General features: G+C 39.1%; 1 long non-coding RNA gene across 4 annotated transcripts; it reads left to right on the forward strand.

The window, feature by feature from the left end:
• The first annotated feature begins 9,304 nt into the window (after positions 1-9,304).
• LOC118482806 lies at positions 9,305-12,775 on the forward strand. Of its 4 annotated transcripts, none has more exons than XR_004868865.1 (8): positions 9,305-9,550; positions 9,648-9,879; positions 9,961-10,107; positions 10,209-10,583; positions 11,234-11,338; positions 11,427-11,566; positions 11,641-11,681; positions 12,454-12,775. It is a non-coding gene; the product is annotated as an uncharacterized LOC118482806 (long non-coding RNA). The 4 variants fall into 4 exon arrangements; XR_004868866.1 differs by having other exon boundaries at positions 10,286-10,583; XR_004868864.1 differs by having other exon boundaries at positions 9,961-10,583; positions 11,218-11,338.
• Positions 12,776-15,466: the final 2,691 nt, after the last annotated feature.

Raw genomic sequence — 15,466 nt, forward strand, 5'->3', positions numbered from 1 at the left:
GATAGCGGTTCTTCACTGTCACCTTATTGAGTTCACGATAATCTATGCACATCCTGAAGGTACCGTCTTTCTTTGTCACAAATAATACTGGAGCTCCCCAAGGCGAAGAGCTAGGACGAATAAAGCCCTTATCCAAGAGCTCTTGTAGTTGTTTGGACAGTTCTTCCAGTTCAGTTGGAGCTAGTCGATACGGTGCACGAGCTATTGGTGCTGCTCCAGGAGCTAGTTCAATCTGGAATTCGACCTGGCGATGAGGCGGTAGCCCAGGTAAATCTTCAGGAAACACTTGAGGAAAATCACGTACAACTGGGATGTCCTCTAATCTCTTCTCTTTCGTTGATGCGTCTGTAACAAGTGCCAAAATGGCAGTGTGACCCTTTCACAAACATTTCTAAGCCTTCAGAAAGGAGATGATGCCAACCACGGCACCACTCTTGTCGCCTTGAACTTCGAGAGGTTCTTTACCATAACGAGGTATACGAACAATCTTCTCCTTGCATAAGATCTCGGCTTGTCGTTGGGATAACCAATCCGTACCAATGACGATGTCGAAACTACCCAGATCTATAGGAATGTGATCGATGGAGAAAGTCTGACCAGCTAAGACAATGTTACAACCCTTGACTACGTGTGTGGCCTCTAAACTTTTACCATTGGCTAATTCTACGACATGTTTGGTGATTAAGGGCGTTGGTGTACGCTTTAACATTTGACTGACTTTTAGAGACGCATAACTGGTATCCGCACCAGAATCAAGTAAAACAGTAACATAAAAGTCATCGAGAAGAAACTTACCCATAACCACGTTAGGATCATTCCTTGCATCACCTTGCCCCAGCACGAACACACGACCCCTAGCGTCGTTGCCATTATTGTTTCCCTCGTTGTTGTTCCCATTGCCCGGATTATTGTTGTTGCTGTTGTTCTGGTTCTGGTTTAACTGAGGGCAGTTACATTTGAAGTGGCCTTCAGCACCACATTGATAGCATCCCCTGTTGCCCCGCTGCTGTTGCTGCTGCTGGTTTCGTGGAGTGGGTGGTTGTTGTTGTTGATTCTGGTTCTGATTCGCAGGTCGTGAGCTCCTGCAATCTTTAGCCTCATGACCCATCTTGAGGCACCGCTGACAACGACCCTTGTTGCACTGGCCGTTGTGGTGCTTGTCGCAAGTATTGCACCTTGGGAGGTTTCCTCGATATCCACCCTGTCTTTGATTGCCTGAAGATTGCTGACCAGGGCTCTGGTAGTTATCAGTCTTTTGCTGCTGAACCTGAGACTGAGCTGTAGCTGAACCCTTGCTGGAATCCCCATCCCATTTCCGCTTGTTGTCACTGGGAGTAGCGGAAGTAGTAGCATCGGTAGCACTGATACGTTTAGGCAGCCTGTTCTGTTCCAGTGCCTCATCTGTGAGGCGATGAGAAAGACGTTGAATATCCTGGATATTATCAAGGTTGGCCGATGTTACATGGCTTTGAATTTCTGGTGCCAGCCCTTTGAGATATAACTCGATACGCTTGATAGGAGGGTCCACCATAGTTGGACACAGGATGGCCAACTCGTTTGACCGTTTAGTATATGCCTCAATTTCCGACCCCATCATTTTCAAATGAAAGAACTCCACTTCTATCTTGTGGATGTCATCACGTGTGCAGTATTCCCGTTTGATCAGTTCCTTGAAATCATTCCAAGGGGTGGCGTTAGCAGCTGCCAACCCTAAAATCTGAACTTGCGCATTCCACCAAGTCAGCGCAATGCCTTCTAGAGTACCAGTGGCATACTTCACCCTGCGAGCCTCAGGGCATTTACACATCTCAAACACGGACTCGAGCTTTTCAAACCAATAGAGGAGTCCAACTGCTCCTTCAGTGCCACTGAACGTGCTAGGACGACAGTCCATGAAATTCTTGAAAGTGCAAACAGGTGGCTGAGCGTGTTGACCTGTTGTATAAGAACAGGACAAGGTTAAACACAAGAGTTTGGTTTAGGAGTGTACGATCTAAAGATCCTAGTGTGAGTTACGACTGCAGGTATACCTCCTGCTTGTGCGGCTGCAAGTGCCGCAGCAACTTGTTCGTTAATAAGAGCCGTCAACTGGTCTTGTGTCATGTTAATGCGTCCAGCCATGATCTTCATAGCAAAGGTAACATAAGTGAGAGAGGTTCGCGAAAAGTGCGATGACAGAAGAGAGTAAGCACACAAGTTTTCTCAGGCAATAAGTGTTACGTTTATCTAAGCATACCATGAGCAAAGTTCTATGTAATCTAGCAAATAGGCAATGTAAACATGAATAGTAGTACCTAGTGTGTTGAGTCTTACACGTGGAGCGAAGCGTCGTTGTGGATCGTTGAGCACTGTACAGGTTATAATCTGGTTTTAATAAAAACGTTTTCCCCCTTATTAAAACCAAGTTCTCTATAACCAATGGCTCTGATACCAATCTGTCACACCCCCAAAATCCACACGCGGAGTATCACCGCATGGAGGCGTGACATGACCATGATCAAGCCACCAATCATATTGAACAATGTAAATAGTAAATGTAATTCAACCAAACCAATATGAAAGGTCTTCAAAACATAAGTATTTTCAATGTTTAGCAGAAGCATAAATCCCAACATAAGTATATAGTTTGAAATATCATAAATGTTTAACAACGCATCCATGATCCCTGTCCACAAAGACCGCGCCTCCCTGTGCAAGCTCCATGTGTACCTAACGACCTGCAAGGCATGTAACAGAGAGTCAACAACTAGTTGAGCGAGTTCACAGTTGGTTGTTTAGTTATAGTGTTCGTTTCGTAAATCGTATGTTTGTTTAGTAAACCATGTATCGTATATACTTGTATCGCGGCCCTCCAGGCATGTTTGCGAAGATTAGTGGGAGTTTCCCATGTATTGTAGACTAGTTATATTTGTATCGCGGCCCTCCAGGCATGTGTGCGAAGTTTAGTATTAGTATCGCGGCCATTCCAGGCATGTGTGCGAAGATTCGTATTCGTATCGCGGCCATTCCAGGCATGTGTGCGAAGAGTAGTATTTGTATCACTAGTATAGCAGTATCTATAAGTGACATTCCCCTAACGAGGTCAGTGATTCGTAATTCCCAATAACAATGTAAGTGCAAGAAATCATTCAATCCCATTCCCTACCCCGGGAATCCCATGCCTTGGTAAGAGTGTGAACTCACCTTGGTTTGCTCGGTAGACTAAAGTATGTGCTCACAGTTAATCAATCAAATCCTAAAGTACGCATGTGTACCGAATCAGTTTAAATTCACAAGATTCACGTATATGCATAATCATAGTGGATATTAAATCAGTAATCACCAAATAGCACAAAGCACATATTCAAGTTCATACAAGTTATGCTTCACACTTAACGATAGTTAATCAATCCAGTTAACACTTAACAGAGTCTAACCAGGTTACTGTGCAGATTACCCATTCGGCGAAACACCCCCTGTTTCGCCGTGAACCCTCTCCGATGAAACACTTCTGTTTTCGTCATGGTTATTTCGTCATGAATGGCTTCGGCGAAACACTTGTTTCGCCATGCCGGTTTCGTCAAGATTGGTTTCGGCGAAACTCATCTGTTTCGCCGCTACCTGTGTTTCTTCATTAAGTATCAGTTACGTAGTATATCAGTTAATTACCCAGAAACCCTAACTGTCGTCTTCAACATCCTCAATCATACAGTAATTATTCAGCACAGTAATCATCATTTAATCACAATATTTTCCAATCAAAAACCAACATCTAGCATAAGAGTTAGCCATTACATGAGAGCACAATCCCATAATCAACACTATCATAATCTTAATCTGATTATCATCAACAAACAGTCCAACCTCGATACACCAGAATTGTAGCCGATAAAATAGATCCTATTATTGTCAAATTATCAACCTAATACATCGAAACCATCAAGCACTCAAGAACAATCATCACATGTATTACGATATCATGATTCCAGATTCATATTGTTTACCAACCCTAGCCTAAACACACAAAGGCATCAATTAACAGATACATATGAACAGTAGGGTTTTTATACTAACCGATTCGAGATGAACAAGTAAGGATTTGAGAAGGAAAGATGATGGTGAAAGATGGTTGTTGCCGTCGCACATTGGAGAAAGCTCTTAGGGTTTCGTATTTTTGCCAATGGTGTGAAACAGGAGTTGGTTCACGTTAATATACACAAACTACCGTACTGGCCCTTAATGGGCTTCGGCGAATCGTGGGCCTGCGAAACAACTTGTTTCGTCGAGATGTGTGTGACGAAACACATACCTGTTTCGTCGTGTGGGTTATGGCGAAACACACTTGTGTTTCGTCGGGTTGTTCAAGTCTAATAGTTTAAGTTTTTCAACAGTATACATGATAAACACTTTGATCACATTGCATGGATAACACATCAAATCAATATCTCAGCATGTAGTTCATATAATCCAACGTATACAATTACAAAGCAATAAGTCGTGTAAGTAAACAATTAAACAGTTAACGTGCAATAAATGCGAATAAGGAATCTTGGAAACTCGAGTCGTCACATAAACTATAGATCCTTATATAACTTACAGTTTTCATTATAGAGATGAATTTAGTGGACCTAGATGGTTTATCTCCTTTAATTGTAATCTTTTCACCCCTTGGTGAATTTACTTGGATTGACTTTTGATCACATAAAATACTGGCTTTATTGGCTATTAACCAATACATTCATAGTACAACATCAAATCCTGCCAGATTCATTGGGTAAAGGTTTACAATAAGTTTTTGATTAAAAATTTCTATTCTTGCTCCCTGCAAGATTTCAGAAATCCTAACGGTTTCTCCATTTGCGGTCTCTACTATACATTCTTGTGGTAGTTTAGTTAATGATTGATTTAGAAGTTTGCAAAACGAAGTATTAATAAAACTTTGGTTTGCACCAGAGTCAAATAATACTTTAGCAAAAATATCATTAACTAAAAACGTAGCAGCTATGACATCAGGGATCATCTTGGCTTCATCTGCAGTTAAGACAAATGCTCTAGCATTTTTAGGAGTCTTGTTGTTTGTAGCTGGAGCCAATTTCGGACAATTTGTCCTGATGTGACCTTTTTCTCCACAATTGAAACACATTCCATTATTGGATTTCTTCTTGCAATCTTCTTCCTTGTGTCCTGGGGCCTTGCAGATATTGCAGTAAATGGAGCATTTTACTAAATGCTTCTTTCTGCAGGTTTTGCAGTATGGTGCAGAGGTAGAACCTACATTCCTACGGTTGGAATTTCCAAAACGGAATTCTTGGGTAAGCCTTTGGGTTAGGTTTCTCCTCTGGTCTTCTTCTCTAGTACGGATTAACTCATCTGTCAAGGTATTGGCTAGTTCTACAGCTTCTTCTATGGTTTGGGGTCTAGCTGCCTTGACTATATGCCTAATTTCTCCAATTAATCCCTAGATGTAACGGGAGATTAATATCGGTTCAGGTGATGCAAGGGTTGGCACTATTCTAGCTTATTCAAAGAATGTAGTAGTGTACCCCTTACTATCTACCCCGGTTATTCTAAGGTTCAGAAACTTATTTGCTATCTGCTCCTTTTCATTGGGAGGGCAAAACTTCCTTTCTACCATAGTTTTAAACTCATCCCATTCCATGTTATATATCCTATCACTTCCTCTTGACTGAAGGATAGTGTTCCACCATTCTAGGGCTGAATTCTTAAACAAATTAGAAGTTAACATTATCTTATCTTCTTCAGCACACTTGCTTATTTTCAGAACAGCCTCAGTTTTCTCTATCCAGCGTAGAGCTGCAATGGGTCCTTCATTGCCCGAGAATTCTATTGGTTTGCAGGACCAGAATTCTTTGTAAGAACAATAATAGGGCATGGTTATTCTTCTTTTGGGAATGGGCACCTGAAGTACGGGTCCATTGTTCACGTTGTGTTCTGGTTCAATTGGTCGCTTACTGCTATGCTTACTTTTATTATTCGCTTCTTGAATCGTTTGAATAATAAATGGCATTGCATCTGTGATTCCTTGTGCCACTATATGTTGAACGACACTATTATCCATTTGGTTTCCATTGTTATTGTTGTTCGGATTCTCGTTATTCAGATTATCATTATTCGAGTGGTTGTCGTTCTGAATATTATCATTCTGGTTTTCCTGATTCACTTCGCTGTCCATCTGAATTTTCAACATTTACCAAATATTAATATCACCAATAATATTTGAATATAGCCAATCACATGTCACACACTTTTGGTCAAATACGTCGATCATTGCGACTTACTCTATTCATATAGTATGCATCTATTATACATTAGTACTGAAATAAAAATTACAATACCGAATGAAATTTAAAACTACACTACAGGTAGTAGGCGTCCGTAGTTTTTTTTTAAGCACATACACACATATATTATTATTATTATTATTATTATTATTATTAGTTCTACCGTTTCCACCATCACATTTATGGATATGGATTTATCCAAAAATCCATATTGCGTTCATCGTATTTCCATACGAGACGCTCTCCCACCTGTCGCATTCTCTCACTGCTTTCTAACATTTCCTCACCGAAAGTCCTAAGTTCTTGTACGTTTTCTGCACTCATTGGGGATGCAGGTTCTAGGACTGGGTTAGGAATCTGGGGTGCGGGTTCCTGGTATGGAGGTATAGGGGCCTGGTATGGGTATGGATTTTCTAAAATCTCCCTAATGTATGCATCGTTATCAAAATAGGGATCTAGAGTATCTAACCCTGGATAGGCTCCTAAGTTGGGCATTGGCACATCTTCGTGAACCAGGTAGCGTTGCACATAGTCCCTAAAATCATCCCACCAGGGGTCGTAATTTGGGTCTAGGGGATTTGGTGCAGGTACCCTAGGTATCTCCTCCAGGCTGAAATCATGCATTTCTACTTGATTTCCAAGGTTTTCTATTTCCATGGTTTGATCAAGAAGTTGTGGTTGTGGTTGGGGTGCTAGCATTTGCTCCAGGTTTGGGTCAGCTGCAGTGGTTGCTAAAATATGGATATTGGCTATGCCCCTATTAAGCATATCCTGGGCATATGCATCGGTTTCTCTTTTGGTTGCGGCTAGTGCTCTCTGGTCTTGTAACTTTTTCATTCGCTTTCTACGCTCGTGTGCTCCCCTACTGAACCATCTCCTCTTTTTCTGAGGAAATGGCTCTTCAGATTGAGCCTTAAATACGAATATTCCTTCTTCTGTATTAGCAGAGTACCCCGAGAGGGCAGGCTGAGAAAAGGCACCTACGCTTCTAGGCAAACCAGACAATTGACGGTACGCGTCAGATGATCCTTGGTCGCTCATATTGTAAACTAACAAATAGTAAGATAACACATAACAAGAAAATACAATTATACATGTATTCCCGTTATTTATTTCCTAACACTTTGAATTTTGATGTCAGCAGAACACTTCTGTGGCTGAATCAGTGGCATAGCTCTGATACCACCTTCTGTCGCAACCCCCGATCCCTAATCCTCGGGAATGGGCGGCCGCGAGCCAGTTTCGGTGGTATCGTGTTATTTTCCAATTTGGCAGCGGAAATTTTCATCAGGACCGTAGTTAGGAAATATTTTATCAGAGTAAAATACCACATTTCCATATCATTAAACACATGGGTAAAACCCAAGTTTTTAGTACACACAATTTCATAGGGATACACCCTATTTTATTTAAGAAAAACATCTATTTCTTTTAGGTAACTTTATTGCCACTTTTCCAAGTCTTTAGTGTTGTCCAACTGGCTTCTATTTGGCTTTCACATTTTGTTACCTGAAACGCGTTTTAAAAATGTTTTGTCAGTGGGAAATACTGGTGAGTGAATCCCAGTTTAATCAAGTTGAAATACCAATCATTTTACAGTATTGAGGGCGCATCCGCAATTACATTTGTTTCCAAGATATAACAATTAACATCAGTGGTACTGTCATACTCCACTTGTGGAATGTTACCACGCTAGTAACAAATTTTGTATACAAAACCCCAACATACCCACTATAATTGTATTCTTACAAATACTCAATAACTGCTTAGTATATATTTAATTAAGTGAGGTTTTGTAAAAACATTAACAAAAAGAGGATTACTCACGTAAGGATTTCCTGGGAATAATCTAAAAATTACACAAATGCACGTGTGTTAGTATAATAACCCATTTTAACATTAGTAATACCCTCCCCGAGACGGCATTCCAACGACTACGTTGGGCAGAACCACGACAGCCGTTACGGAACCCTAGATCAATCGGGCAGAGTATCTAATACGTCTCCAGGGGTTATGATACTTACATCGTAGCAGAACCTCGCTATTTAGGGGGTATTAGACTTGGGTATAATGCCCACTATTCAGAAATTTGAGATTGAGAAAAGAAAATTGAACGAGCAGACTGAAGGCCCGATGCCTCCATTATATAGGGCTGATCTTTGACTTTCTCGCGGCCCGCGTAAAGGTAAGCTTAGGCTTACGCGGCCCGCGTCAACCCTCGGTCAAAGCGTAGCTCGTCCGGATCACCTACTAGACTTGACACGATGATGACACGTGTCATCACCGGGCTGCGCCACAATTTGGGACTCTCGCGGCCCGCATAAGCTAATGGTGGGTCTTACGCGGCCCGCCTGAACTTAAGAAATCAGACGAATTCAGGCTCCAACCCTTATACCGCCCGCATAAGGTTGAAGTGGGTCTATGCGGCCCGCCTCAGCTTAAGTTTCAGATTTTAAATTTTATTTTTAATACTATATTGTATTTGAGGCCCGTTTTCGCGTATGGGGTATATTTAAAGACATATTGGGACATTTTAAAATATTAGGGTGTCGGAAAAATTACGAGGGTGTCGGTTTTACGTTGGGGTTGTTATAAATACCCTAGAAGGTGATTTTAAACTATTAGTACCTGTGCAAACCACATGGACAAACTATGTAATTAACTCTTGTTATTATTTATATTAATCTAATTAATTTAGCCAAAATCTTATTATTATTATTATTATTATTATTATTATTATATAATATAATAACAGTTCATTTCCTTTGTATTATTAATATATGGTAATCTATGGTAATATGGTAATGGTAATACATATATTAAAACATGCTTTTAATTATATAATACTCTAATTTGCAACATCTCTAGGCATATTGCTCTTGTACTCTTGGCTTTGTTTGTGTATCATGCTTTTCTTAGTTGTAAGGTTAGCTTAGCAGGTTATACATTGTTTTGACTCTTTGTCTACCAGCCCCTTTGAGCCACGTTTCTTTTCAAAACATAGTATTTGCCCTAGGGTTCTGTATAAGCAACAGAGAGAGAGAGAGAGAGAGAGAGAGAGAAATTACGGTAGAGAGAGAGAGAGAGAGAGGCAGGAAAGAGACACGGCGGCGAGTCGCGAAATTCGTCGGAAAAGTTTGGTTGATAGGAACAGCTACTTGTGAAACTTATTTAAGGTGTCAAGTGTATCATCCATCAATGGAAACCGATTGGGATTTACAAGTTGTACCGATTATTTCACGATCACCACTTACAAACATATTCCCCAGGTAACTTTTCATCAAAATCTTTCATATTGTACTATTGTCTAGATTCAATTGATAAGCTATTTTGGATATTGATTTAGGAAATTGTTTTGGTTTATAGGATGGGGACCAGTGGTGTTCTTGGTGGTTCTGTTCAGTCATTTAGCCCGTTAAATAGTTTCTCTATGACGATGAATTTGGATCCTAACTGAAAGATACCCTGTTGTCCGAAGTGTTCGAGTGAATACGAACATGAGCTAGCAAAATTGAAAGAGTTGGAGAAACTGTGCGATGAGGTTAACAATAGTCTTCCTCAGTGGCTGCAAAATGCGAACCCGAAAGAACAATCTCAGGTGAGCCGATGATCGAATTCTTTTAGTATTTTCGTAAGCGTGATTACACAATTGTTAATTTTATTTGATTCTGTTTTGTAGACTAAGGATCAAGAACTGGTTTTGAAACAAAAGATTCAAGAGTTGTAAAAGAAATGGCGCGATGAGTGCTTTCGAATTCATCCTAATTATAACCAATCTTCAAGATTGGATAGAATTACACCCATGGTTGTACCGTTTGCCGGGGCGGTAAATTGGATTTTAAATAGTGTTTGACTTTAGAAAGTTATATCTCCATTTCAAAAGTTTCATTTTAAAATGATAATAGTTGGTAATTGATGATAATCTAGGTGATGAGGAGGCTGTTGATGATATGGGTTATAAAGCTTTCGAAAAATGGATTAATGATAATTGTGGTCAACTACAGGGAGATGTGGCATATGAAGACTTTGAGGGGCATAAAGGGACTATTGGAGCTGGTAATTTGCAGTGGATGACTTCTGGAAGAGGAATTGTGTATTCTGAAATACCTGCTTCAAATGGCACTAAAAAAGGCTTGCATATATGGATCAACCTATCCTATGGATTATTTTGTACAGCAATCTTATGGCAATGAAAAACTGTCGTTGAGCAATTAAAAGCTCATCAACCATCTTGGAATTTCACCGGAGATTGTTGTTGCTGCTCTTGCGAGAAAGGGTATTAGTGTGTTGTTTCCTATTCAGGTAGTTTGTAATTGAATTTATGTTTATTGTTTATATTGCATTGTTGGAATTTGAATGTTTGAATACTTATGGTTCTGATTGGAGTTTATATAGGTAATGGTATGTCGGTTATAGGGATGGGAATCATTGGGACTGGTACTCGTGTATAGATTGACTAGGCTGAATATCAAATATTTTAATTCTTTGGTAGTTTTGGTACTCACTAGGCTGAATATCAAATAGAAATCTACATTTCGACATAAATTTGGTTCATACGTGTGGGTTTCCGCCTCTTTTGAGTTACCTAAAAAAGGCTAAAAAAGGCATTACACTGCCGCAACGCGCAGCGGGTAAATAACTATAATTATATAATTTACAACATAACTGTAAGTTCAGTGGAATTTTGTCATTTTACTATTTTCCAGCAAGTTAACTTTTTTTTTTCATTTTCTGGAATTGACACAAACGGATACAAATTTACAGTTGAGTGGCTCCTAAAGTTTTAATATGTGTGGTCTATATATGCATCATCACAAAAAAACGAACCTGAACTATGAAATAATTGTTTAATTCGATGATGGTTATTTTTTTAGTTAGTATGTGTCTAACTTTTTTTAGTTAGTATATGTCTAACTTATTTCTCATAACATTAAAGGTTATTAACTCCTCAGGACACACCTTTGTTTCCATCTTTGGATGATGAAGTGCCACAAGTTAACGTTGCACAAAGGGGTAGACCTAGGACTCAACCAATTTCGATTTCAAGATCATCGAATGTAAGTCATCTTTATTGGTTTATTACCAACTATAATTTATTTGGCAATAAAAATAACATACAATAATGTATGAAATCTATATTTTTAGATGAAGAGCCATAGAAGCAGTAGAGGCAGTGCAAGCCCGAACCGTGTGAGCCTATCTCCTCGATCTCATAATAGCGCATTTGAATCTTGAGGTGTCCGTGCCAGTGGTGGTGGTGGTGGTAATCAGCAGTGGCCTCGACGGTGGGTAAACTCAGATCTGTTACACATCATATAAAAGCATGTTCGTTCATTTATTTTGCATTTATTTTGTGTAGATATGCCTGCAGAACTGAAGCACTTGGAACACTATTACAAGGTAATCTCTTGCTTTAAATTTGGTGACTTCATAATACTTGTATACCTTCAATGTGTATTATACACTATGGGTGTCCAAAGCGCTCGCTTGAACCTCGCCTACGCATGTCCACCTCTTTTTTTCCAGATAAGATCCTTGCGCACCTACCTCACGCTAATACGCCTCACCTCATGCACTTTGAAAAATTATATATTTTTTAAGTTCAAGTTAAAACTACAAGTGGCAACATTCAACAACAACATATGAGCGCTCCTCCACCAAAAACGCCTAACCCCAAGTTTAACCAACAAAAGCGCCCTCAAGACGAATCGTCACGTAAACATAACAAACTCAACATCACTTGATGTCCATGGATTGCTTAAGAAGTTTTTTAATTTTGGGCTTTTGTAGCCCAATAATCTTGCTGAACATACATACTTTTTGGGTTCTCTTTAGCCCATGGATTGTATAAGAAGTTTATCAGTTCTGGGCTTTGGTTAGCCCATGGACTGTTTAGACAGTTTGTTATTTTTGGGCTCTTTTTTACCCAATGACTTTGCTGAACATAACAAGTGACTACATTAAAGAGTGAATCATTATTGTTAGTGTCAAATCTACCTTTATATAGTTTTTTTTTTTTTTTTTTTGAGAAATAAGCTTAAAGGAAGTGTATTTATCTTAGGTTTGTCAGTGGATTTTTTATTGTAATCTTAAGCTAATTAATGCTTCACTAAATTAATACACACATATCTTATTACACAAACCTCACTAACCAAGCTCTTTACCATCCCAGATAACAACACTTCAAAGAAGGGACGCGAGGAATGATACGGACATCGAACACCTTTTGTACAGTTGCCAAGTAGGAAAAAAGCGCAATTGTAGGCCATAGTTCAGCACGCCATGTCATCAAGGAATATGTCTTTTGCACAACTGATGTAACTAACATGCTTAGTGTTAGTAACTTAAGTTTCAACTATAACACATGTACAAACCTAGTCATAAACTCTTGGTTGTAGCCGTGTAGCTCATGTATCTAACCTAATGGATGTAACTCAATGACAACAAGCTTAATATTTATATATCTAGCCCCCCGCCGCATCGCGGGGGGTTACTTTTCTAGTTAATAAAGGAAAGCCCAAATATGATATCTAAAGAGCACTTATTTTTTAGTAAGGGTGAGCGGAGTGTGGGCGGTAAACCCACTCCTCATCGCTCGGTGACCAATGCCAACCAATTTTACCGAACAAGATTACCAAATTGGGGGGGCGAAATCGGTGAAGGTTCACCGACTCGGTGAAGGGAGGGAAAGGGGGAGAGAGAGGGTGTGTGGTGGGGTCCATTTCTTCTCAACCAATCACACATTTTTCTTTTTTTTAATAGTTTACCTAAACCCCATTACGTAAGCCACAGCCAACTTTTTTTTAGCATTAGGTAAACAATTGACATGCCGCTATGTGATGGGTGAATTAGGAGTTTACCTATTCCAAATGTTTAAGCACTCCCTTCACCCTAAGTTTTGGAAATGTAATAGACGGTGGTTGTAAGCAACGGGTTATGTTACACTAAGGTCATGTTTGGATGAGCTTATTTTACCTCTTTATAACTTATTGACTTCTTGAAAAAATAGTTTTTGTGAAATGGTGTTTGGGTAATAAAATGAAAAGTAGCTTTTCAGGCATTGAAAAAAAGATATGAAAAAATCACTTGATTGTGACTTTTTCAAAAAGAAGATAAGAAGTTTAAAAAGTCAATATAGAGAAATAGAAAAGCTTATCCAAACATACCCTAAATTGTGGCTAGTTAAAATCACAAACATATTGGTTATGCGCGTGATTGATTGAAGCAATTAGGATACTTGGGACAACAAATATATTTTGAGGTAATGAGGGTAGTACCCCTTTACCCTTAAAGTTCATAGTGTGTAAAGTTCGGATTATAACATGGATTCTGTAACCTCTAATAACATGGTGAATTTTCAATGCTTAAATTTACTATATTTTCAACTTGTATATTTTAACACTAAATTAAAATTATATTATAACCTATAAATAAGCAACTACATTTGGCTTAGATTGCTTGTACTATAAGCTTGGGGTGTGTTTAAAAAAAAAGTCCACCGTACCTCTCATATACCATCTTTGCTTAAATAACCAGACCCACAACTCTTCCTAAACCAACGCTGCCGGTTGAAAAACCCTCCAACAACGTTGCCAATCAACGCCAAATCGGAGTTTTGGGAGACGAAGCGTAGATCGGGTTCCGTCGACAGAGAGACGGTGGTGTCTCACTCAACCACCGGTGAGGGCAAGCTTTCTAGCAGCGATTAGGTGTCTCGAAGTGGTTCACGGCGGCGCTTAGGGTTCCGGCGTCCCTATCTCTATGTTAAGGTGCGATTTGGGGTTTTAATTAAGTGAAATTGTTGATGGTTTCTTTTTGTTGTTGTTTACCAATTGATTGTTGTTAGATTTGGGAAGTTATGAACAGTTGAGAGTGAATCGGATCAACAACCCGTCTCTCTGCAGGTATAATCCTCACCCTAGCTTGCACTTACACATGTTTTCATCGGTTATACATCTCAATTATTATCTTTGTACATGTTAATTGGGCATTCGCTTTGAATTTGTATTCAATTAACCCTAACATTAATGTTTTCGCTTCAATATGATTCTGTCTTTTGCTGCGTGATTTCTAACTTTTTCTTTGTTGAATTGATTGGTTTCGTGTCGTGTTGTTGGTTGCTGTTTTTAAATAGACTTTAAATTATATTATTTTTTTCTGGAATTTCAGGCCCCACTCTTGTTTTGGTGGTAGTAAGAGGATTAGATGAAAATGCTGATCCAGGATGATTCGATAGACATGTTCCAATTCAGGTACAAATGGTTGCTTTAATTTCTAATAAGTTATGTTGTTTGCTAATAAGTTATGTTGATGCGGGATGATTCGGTAGACATGCTCCAATTCAGGTACAAATGGTTGCTGATGTGGGATGATTCGCTATGTAACTGTTGATTATTGGTGATTTTGACATCACTATATGCGTAAACGAGCCTGTGTAAAGTTTAATGTGAATACTCATCTTACTCTACCAGAAGGTATTTGTTGATGATTCTGCTTGATGTTCCTCTGGTACAGGGCCTCCTAATTTTTACATGTCTTATGTTGTCAGATTTGGCATTTGAATTTTGATACGACTTCCTTCAAGTTTTTGTTATTTTGTTGATTTGATGTTGAATCATGTGTTTCATTCCTTTAGGTTTACCATTGACGGTTTGGCGTATTTAGAATCGGGTTTTTTCGGCTCTACTGGACATTTGTAAGTGGATCTGTGCATATTGCATACATCTTAAGTTCCCGCTGCAGGCTGTTCCGTTTTGGCGCTGTTCGAATTGGGGATTTTACTCTTAAAGTTTGCTCTGTGTTCGTATTTGATGTATGGTTTTAATGTTCATTGTGGTTTTTATCTCAAGATTTTGATGATGCATTTTGATATGTTATTAGCCTTAGCCTAATTATTTTTTTTTTTGTTTAATCTGCATTTTCTCATGTATTTGGGCTTCTGGGTCTGTTTTGTCACTGCTGGAACTGGCCTTTCTGCCGATGGGGCTATTTGTTTGTTGTGGCGAGTTTGTTATTATCGTTGTCTAGATTGGGCATTCTTAATTGTTTTTCTAAGGGGACTGTAGCGGTTTGTTGGATATATATTTTGAAGGTTTTTTTTGTTTTTGTTGAATTCTTTTTATATAGCCTGTGATTGTTTGTTGTTAAATATTTAGGGCTGGGAATGTTTATCAGAAAGAAGGCAA

Source organism: Helianthus annuus, chromosome 10, assembly GCF_002127325.2.
Source record: "Helianthus annuus cultivar XRQ/B chromosome 10, HanXRQr2.0-SUNRISE, whole genome shotgun sequence".
Taxonomy (NCBI): domain Eukaryota; kingdom Viridiplantae; phylum Streptophyta; class Magnoliopsida; order Asterales; family Asteraceae; genus Helianthus; species Helianthus annuus.